Below are 9,032 nucleotides of genomic sequence, written 5' to 3'. Positions count from 1 at the left end.
TAGGCAGAACAAAATTAAAAGCAAAATGCATTGAAGGATATCTAGAGTAATACGACATAAAAATAAAAAAAAGAAATTCACAAAATAAATATAACAACTATAGATTGGTAAGCATCCAACAACATATTCCTCAAATATATAAAGAATAAACTGGAAGAACTACTAGAAGAAATTGTTAAGTCCATAAATACAGTGGGATACTTAAAAATACACACCAGAAACTAATAGATCAATCATTAAGCTTAAACTAACAATGTATTTAGAGCCCATTTCTAAAAATAGACTACATAATAAATTTTACAAAAAAACTCAACCAAAATAAATACATTAATAGTTTCTAACTATAAACTCTACTTAATAAGAAAACAACAAAACACATTTTTAGAAAAGATAAAATAAACTTAGATATTTTAAAATGTACTATAATTTATGAGTTAAATATGAAAGCAGTAGGAAATTTTTCAAATATTTGGAAATTAATTTAAAAAAGAAAGTCCATATTTCAAAATTCTACAGTGCAGCCAACAATAAATTCTTGGAGAAACTATATAGCTCTAAATGTTATTTTTTAATAAATTGACAATAGATCAGTTTAGCATTCATATCAACTACCAAGAAAAAAAGTAAAATTTGGTAAATTTAGAAGAAAAGAAACAATAAAGATAAAAGCAACAATTCAAGAAAATGAAAATAACTTTCTAAAGTTTTTTTTTTCTGTCAAGACAAATCAAATGTGCAAACCTTGGGGAAGGTTGCTGAAAGATAAAAGAAAAATGTAAAAATATGTATCAGGAGCTACAAAGTTAGGAGCATGAGTTACAGTTAAAAGACATTAATGATACTATTATAAAATTTTAGATAAAAAATAAATTTAAACTTGACAATATTCACTTAAAATATAGATTATATAAAATTAAATATTTTTAAATCTGGTATTTAAAAAACACAAAGAAAGAATGAAGTGAAATTCTAAAATATCTCTTACCAAAACACAGTAAGCCCAAAATAGTTTTTCAGAAACAGGTCATCTTTATTTTACAAAAATCGATTCAAAAATACAAAAATAAGAATCACAGCATGAATTATAGCACAAAGAAGGAAAACTAAATAGTCATTTCAGCAGATGCAAAAAAAAATTGCTGACATAAAACTCATGTATTATTTAAAAATATATAACTAAATTTCTGAGTAAATTAGTCTTGGAATGAAATGTCCTTAAATTTAAAGTGTCTCAACCAAAAAGAGCAAAAGGTAACCATATATTGAATGATAAAAATGTATAAGTTATCCTATGAAAAGTAAGTTAAGGCAAGGATACTTATTCCCACCAGGGAATATGACAATAAAAAAGATGCACCCCCCCCCATAAAAAAGACATAAAGATTGAGGGGGGAAAGGAAGAGAAACATTATCATTATTTGCAGACAGAAAAATAGATTTCCATTAAAAAGCCAAGAAAATTCAAAGGAAAAAAGAAATAGTTCTATAAAATTGCTAAATATCACATCAATACAGAAATATCAGTAGTGTTGAATAGTCCCACTTACCAATTTTTTAAAATAAGTATAAATGTTTTAAGATGAAATCAAATACAACTTTTAAAATTTAAACAAAAAAGAAATTCTTTACAAAAAACAGGAGAAAAATAAATAAATACAAGACCTACGATCATAAACATCTGATAACAGAGGTGATAGAAAGAGAGAGCAAAGAAAAGGGAAGGGAGGAAGTTAGCAAAAATAAAAGGAAAATAGAAGCTTTCCTAGAACTGAAGGCAGTTTCCAAATAGAATAGGGCCATTGACTGTCCACCATAATGCTCATATGAAAACACACCATCTTGATATTAAACTGCAGATTATGAGAAAGTTTATAAGCTTCTGGGGCAAAAGGTTGGTGAGTAGCAGGCAGAGGCTAGATTTCACATGTAAAGAATCAAGAATCAGAATATCAGACTTCTTAGACTTCTAACAACAAACAAGTAGCAACAAAAAACATGAAAGCTTAAATACAGGGTATAGACAGGTACCTTACACATTCCGAGGTAAAAGTATTTCTAATCTTGACTTTTGAACCAGGCAAACTATCAATCAAGTGTGAGATTAGCTACTGTAGTAAGTGCTTGAACACAATATGGTAGTTGATCAAAAATCAAACATTTCTATACATTTGCCAAGAACTTGCAGAGTCCACTGTCATTAGGTGTATCATATGCCAGGAAGTGTTAGGTGCTTTCACATATACTGTCTCATATGACCCCTCAGAGCCCTATAGCACAATATAGTAGAAGAAATGCGAGCTTTAGAATAGGCAAACCTCAGCCTGAAACTTGGCTCTATCTCTGACACTCCTTGGGACTGTGGACCTATGAAATATCTCTGAGGTGGTTTTATCCTATGTAAAATGGAGAGAATTTTCTAACCTTAAAAGTAAGGGTAAAGGATAAATCAGATGACATTTAGAAAGAGGAGGAGGACCTTGGTAATGTTACCTCTCCCATTTTACAGATGAAGGGACCAAAATTCTGAGTAGTTCAGTGATGTTACTCTGGTCACACAAACATGATAGAATCAAGGAGGCATGGTGGTGAGAGCATGGATTCCAGACCCAGGCTGGCAGGGTTCAAGTTCCAGCTCTGATACATACCAGCTATGTAACCTCAGGCAAGTTGTTTCATCTCTCTGTGCCTTTGTTTCCACATAAGTAAAACAGGAACAGTCAGACAAGCTATTTCATATGGTTGTTATGATCATATAAATAAGCAGTTCAAACAGAACTTGGTGCATAATAAGTACAGCATAATTTAATGAATAAGAAGTGACAAACAAGTCACTAATCCAACACAGGGAAACACACTCATGGGAGGAAGTGTGGAGCTGCTCTGACCCTGAGCTACAGCTGTTTCCAGCATTGGGGGGAGTATGAGGACACCATGTTTTTGGAGGTGGTTTGTATCTGTTCTTGCTAAGTTTTCATGGAAGAGTGGTACATAAATGAAAGAGAAGTAAAAGTAAATTTTGTCATCATTATCATTCATTCTTTGCTTCCTATGGGTGACCCTCTTTTCACCTATTTTGTATTTTGTTTCCCCAAAAGTTGCAACTAAATCAATCAGCTAGTTTATAGGAGTTAAATCTTGAGACGAAGTTACAGTAATACGCTCATGTGTTTGCACTGAAGCCTGGACATGTCCTCTGTGACATGTCCTTTTCTCCCTTTGGCGAGGACAAGCTGGCACCAATTCCCAGTTACCCTCTTCTTAAAGGGCATGCATAACTCACTTAATTGCTTCACACTACAGTACACTGCTATTTAGAACTGGTCTGCTTCTTTCCCTTGTTACAGCATGGAAATAAATAAACAATTTTCATACATTAGGAAACATAAGCATGCCAGAGTCTAATTCATACTTATGTGATTAATAAAGCAGAGCACTTAGATGAAATACCCTGCACCATACACACACTACTGCATTAGAGCAGTCATTGGGTGTGAGATATCACCCACAGCTGTCTCACTGCTGGGCCCAGTAAACAGCCCCACCATGGAAACTCACGAACTTCCTTAAGGCGAAAACCCTCCTTCAGGTTGAAAAATGAAACAGTAAGAAATGGAAACCAACTTTCCTGCTTTTGTAAGTGGTATTGGCTTAGTGTGAGCCATGAGCTGGCTGCAGGACTCTAAGCAAATATATTTTCTGTGCCTTGTTTATTAATGGACAGAAAAGCTAGCCTGAAAATGAAATTGATTTTATTCACTTAGGATTTTATACTCCATTGCACAAGCACAACCCAGCAAATTCTTCATTAAGAGAGATAATTACTTTAATGAAGATTAAATATAATTTAAAATTCACATTTATCTTTATCTACCTAATGCAGGTCAGAATTAGCCGAAAATGGTTAGAGAATTGGGAAGGCATGGATTTCTCCAAAAAGTCTCCATTGGTTTATGCAGAGATGGGTCTGATCTGATAGTCATCCTGCCATACTTCCTCCTTCCCCTCTTCCTCTCATTCTGTCCACTAATGTCTCCCACATCAAGCCCAAATGAAACTTTCTGCTTTTGAATAATTCTAATTTGAGGATGTTTAGCAGAAGCAGCAGGATGGCAGCAATTAATACCCAGTATGCTCCATGATCAATGAAACACTGTATCACGATGGGCATGTGGGGGAGAAACAGTAAGATCAAAGAAGTGGCAGGCTGGCTTTAGAAATGTCCTCCTTTCTTGAGACAGAGAGTTTCTCCTCCACCTGTCAAAGATAGGAAGCCAAGGATGACATCAAACAGATTGGTATTACTCACTGTTTCATGCGGTGTTAGAATTGTCCCTCATTATTGGCATTGGAACATACTGTGGAAAGAGTCCAGGAGACAGAAAAACGAAAGCTTAACTTCCAGCTTCTCCTCTTATCAAATGTGTGAGCTTAAAAGTATTTCTTAACATCTCTGAGTCTAGGCTCCTCACTTGTAAGATGAAAGTAGTAATGCTCATCTTGAGTTCAGAGATTTAGAGCACCTGGCACTGAGTGGGTACTCAAAAAAGTAATCTACTTCCACAACGAATCATGAGATTTCATCCAGAAGCTCTGAAACACTACGGCAGTGGCCCAGTTACCCACAGGCGACAGCAATGCTTCATTCTGCAGAAGGGGCCGGTGATTTTGCCCCAGGCTCTGCTAAAGGAGGAGAAGAGGGAGGCACACGGCCTCGCCAGGCGCTGTAGCACAGACAGGCCCAGGCCTGAGTGTTCCAACATTCCATTTCCAGGGAGGAAAACTAAGTCTGGCTCAGTGAGAAGGTACAGCTGACTCCCAGAAGCAATAATTCAAATAATAGCTCTCATTTACTGCATACAGATAGGACATGACATGTTATATAGAGGATCTTATTTAATTAGTTTGACTATGTAATTTATCATCCAAATCAGAACACTTTCGGAGTGAAAGGCAATGCTATACATCATTACATCAAGACAACAGGTGTAAACCTGGATGGCCCTGGGAAAACCGAATATGGTTCCCCCATGTTGAATCTGTACAATCACTCTATGAGATATAAAACACTTTCTACTCTATAGAAGGAAGCCATGACTCAGAGCAGTTAAACATAACAAGCCCAAGGACATACTAACCAGCCAGTGGCCAACTCAGGGTTGAATCTCAGAATCTTACAAGAAGCTAGAGGTTTTTTTCCCCTAACATACTTCCTTCTTAAAACCCATTAGTCATGATATCAGCTGCCAAATCACGGCATTAATTTATTTTGAAAGCCTCTCTTTAATGAGTAAATAACAAATTTCCAGCTTTGGCTGATGACTTCCAAATGCTATGAAGAAGAAGGGCAAAAAAAAATGGGTGAAGTGAAAGCAAAATGATGCTAGTGAAGGCAGTCACACCCTCATCTGTCTCTGAGTTCTCAGTGCAGCCTGAACACCAAAGGCCTGAGTTAATGCTTATTGGAGTACGGAGAATGACAGTCAGTAGGGCCAGACATCAAAGAGCTTCTTTCCCCATGTGCTGATCTACATATTCGTGGACCCAATGAACTCCTGGATCTAGGTCAATTCACTGCTGATTTTTAGTGATCTACAATCTCAAAGAAATTTGCTTCACTTCTCTAACATGCCAGGATCTATTCTTTCCCCCAGGGCTTAATAGGTATAAAAATATTGAAAGATGATCAACATTCAGTCTGCTCCATGGTGTTTCAGTAGGTGAAATAGATGGGTGCCATGCACTCTCAGCCTTTAGCCCACCTGCCAATCACAGTTTGAGTTTTCCTTGTCTCTTTGTACACCAGGAGCAGGGCCAGTTGGGCCTCTATCAGAAGCTAGGCACATTGGCAGAGAAACAACAGCTCACATTCATCATAGATTCCAAACATTCTCAGTCACAAGTTCCTAATGAAAAACCATCTTCAAAGACTGACTATCATCCTGACCAGGTATTTCAGTGATCCTGCAAAAGATCCCACCCGGGACTAAGTCAAAATTCAACCCTCTTTTTCTGATAGTGTGTGGTTTTAATATATCACTTAAACACTCTGAGCTTCAGATTTCTCAACTATAAAATGTTGCTTTTCAAACTTTAGTGGGCATAAAAACTACTTGTAGAGCCTGGTTAAAACCCATTCCTAGGGCCTGAGCTTGGACACTGATTTACTAGGTCTGGTGTGGAGCCAGAAGATTTGCATTTCTAGTTAAGTTTCCAACTCATGATAATGATGATACTGTCCATGGACCACACTTTGAATTGTACTAAATTGTATCAATAATGCCAACCTCATAATTTGTCTAAATATCTGAAGAGAAGTGAGAAAACTTAGCAGAGCTGCTGACTCATACTGCCTCTCAATCAACGTGTATTTTTTGAAGAGAGGAAGAACAGAAGTCCAAGAGTATTAGGAATAAAACTTGGGGACGTTCAATCATTTCTAAAATGCCAGGTACAAGATTTAATTACATTCCAATCCCCTTTGTTATAATACAGTCTATGTGGCAATTAAAACGGGGTCCCAGTCTCTAATTATGAACGTACCCAAAGGCCTCCCAGTTCCCTGGGTTTTGTTTTTTTAATCAAAAAACACCATTTTTGGCTCACAAGGTCCATGTGTCCTCTAGGCTCCGCTGCCTCACCAAGGCACCCAAACCCCATTTAAAATCATCTTGAGTACTCTTTAAAAAATAAAACATAAATCTTCCCATTTGAACAGTTTTCAGGAAATAGATGAAGGGCTATTTACTTTGCTGAAAACAGGAATCCCCTCTTAAACCAATTGTCAATCCTCTGATCAGCTGGAGTCCTTCAGCTTGTCCTTGTCTAATGCAGCTCAGTGATCAGGGAATCAGCCTCCCCCCTTCCCCCACCTCCCTCCCCTCCCTGCATTCCAGTTTTCTCTCTTCACGACATTATTTAATCTCTTGGTTGTAGCTTCTCAGGATTAGCTACAGCATCTATTAATAGTTTTACTTCTGTTTACAGTTCCAAGGGGAGAAAAATGGCTCATTCCTTTTCTCCAATCTTGAAGATATGTCTTATTGCAGCAGGAGGAAGCCGCACAGGCCCCTGAATAACCCATTTTCACAATCATTCCACTGTAAAGATGTTAATGTGCTTCTATGCCGAATGGATCCATTTAATAGGCAGAACAAGTTGGATATAAACTCTTTAATTGCTTTCAGCACACCGATTATCTTCCTGTGTCACCTATTGTATAATGCGAAAATGTTAACAAAAGCACTTACTGAAGACGTTACTGGGAATTAAAAAACAAAGAACCATCAGTTGTCACTAAATATGCCTTTCATGTTCCCAAATGAAATGCATTTGTGCTCTCAAGAAATCGAATAGAAACGTGCAGGCCTGCCGTTGTCAGATGCAAACATCTTCATTAGATTTTGATCCAGCTGCCGCAAGACCTATAAAAAGAGCTATCAAAGCCCGCAACTCATTATTGGTTATTTCAGGAAGACTACAAAAAAACCAAAATCATCCCTAAACCTGCACTGATCTTTTCTGACAACTTCCCTGGCTGGGCAGTTTGTCTGGAAAGAGTGGCATGAAAAACCTCTGCTAAGCCTGCCCCTTGAAATGGTATCTCAAAGGACACAGTGCCGGTGGCTGTTAACAGAAATGCCATAATTGCAGAGCCCACCAGTATTCCTGGACACTTGAGCTGCAGATCTCTGCCTCTCACCTGTCTAGTTCTCCTGTTCTGACCTAACTGCATCTCCTTAAGAGCATTTAAGCAAAAGTAGCAAAATCCAGGTCTTTATAGACCAAAATGGAAAGATTAATATGTGTGACGACTCATAACATCTTTTCCCTGTTGCCATAAATCTTTCTATGTGTATTGGCAGTCGGCTCATTTCTAGCATGTTATTTTCTCCAGACACTGGCTGTTTAAAAGAAGAAAAAGACTAGTCAAAGGAGCAAGCAGTTAGGGGAAGAAGAAAGAAAAGAAGAGGGAAAAAGGGAGAAGAAAGGGGAAAAGAAAGAGTGAGGGTTCCAGGGATGGTGTACAGAGGAAGTTATAGGAAGCAAACCATAAATGTCAAAATTACCTACAATTCTTCCTTTGAATTCTGGAGAAACAGAAGAGATCTTACAAAGGCCTGAACAGCATTCATATTAATCACAATCCCTAGCATCTTGACTTGGGGACCTCTTCAGTCAGGCCCAAGTCTCCAGAGACTTCAGATAGATACCAAACAACCGAGAGAAAACAACTGTCAGAGATGTCACTGTCATTCACAGAGGACTCTCTCCCCATGAGGTCTACACAACTCTCTCTTCATGACAAAGAGAAATGCGAATTAGAACCACTATTATTCAACCTAAATCAACAAGGAGGGAGGAACATGTGGACCACTAACTAAATCTGCTTTAAAGATTTTTGGCTCTGCCTTTAACTTCTGCACTATATTATCTATTTTACGGTCAGAAGTAAATTGAAATGCTCAAAATATTGATGTAACATCACATCTGTTATTTGAATGAGGTACAAGTGCTCACTGGGGGATCAATTCATTACATTCATATTGTTATTAAAACTATCACCCAAATCTAAATGTTTTTGAGACCCATAATGTATTCTTCCTTGCATGTAACACCCCTACTCCTTCAAAACATGACCTTTTCTGTGCTCGCTTTGAAACGACACAGAGAAGATTAGCATGGCCCCAGTGCAAGGATGATGCACAAATTTGTGAAATGTTTCATACTTTTTCAATTAAAAAAATAATAATAAAGTGTATTCATTTTTAAAAAGCATTTTAAAAAAGTGACATTTCACAGGGCTCCAACCATCACCTTCCCTCTTGCTAATTGTCTGAGTTGATGGAGTCAGACTGATAAGAAAAGCAAAAGCTAAGACTCACATGTCCTCCAACCAGAATGGGGCTTAGAGCTGGGAACCTAACGCAGCCCGACCACCTTTCTCAAATGTGGGTCTGATCACAAGGCTCCCCTGGGTAACACCAGTCAGTGATTGCCTCTTGCCCTTCAGATAAAATCACATCCCTGCTGTG

General features: G+C 37.6%; 1 non-coding gene across 1 annotated transcript; it reads left to right on the top strand.

Moving 5' to 3' along the window:
- The first annotated feature begins 8,627 nt into the window (after positions 1-8,627).
- Positions 8,628-8,730, top strand: LOC116152812 (U6 spliceosomal RNA). Its single transcript, XR_004136518.1, has one exon. It is a non-coding gene; the product is annotated as a U6 spliceosomal RNA (small nuclear RNA).
- Positions 8,731-9,032: the final 302 nt, after the last annotated feature.

The sequence above is a fragment of the Camelus dromedarius genome, chromosome 10 (genome assembly GCF_036321535.1).
Source record: "Camelus dromedarius isolate mCamDro1 chromosome 10, mCamDro1.pat, whole genome shotgun sequence".
In the NCBI taxonomy this organism is placed as follows: domain Eukaryota; kingdom Metazoa; phylum Chordata; class Mammalia; order Artiodactyla; family Camelidae; genus Camelus; species Camelus dromedarius.
The sequence above is the reverse complement of the archived record's forward strand: the minus strand, read 5'-3'. Positions and strand labels throughout refer to the sequence as shown.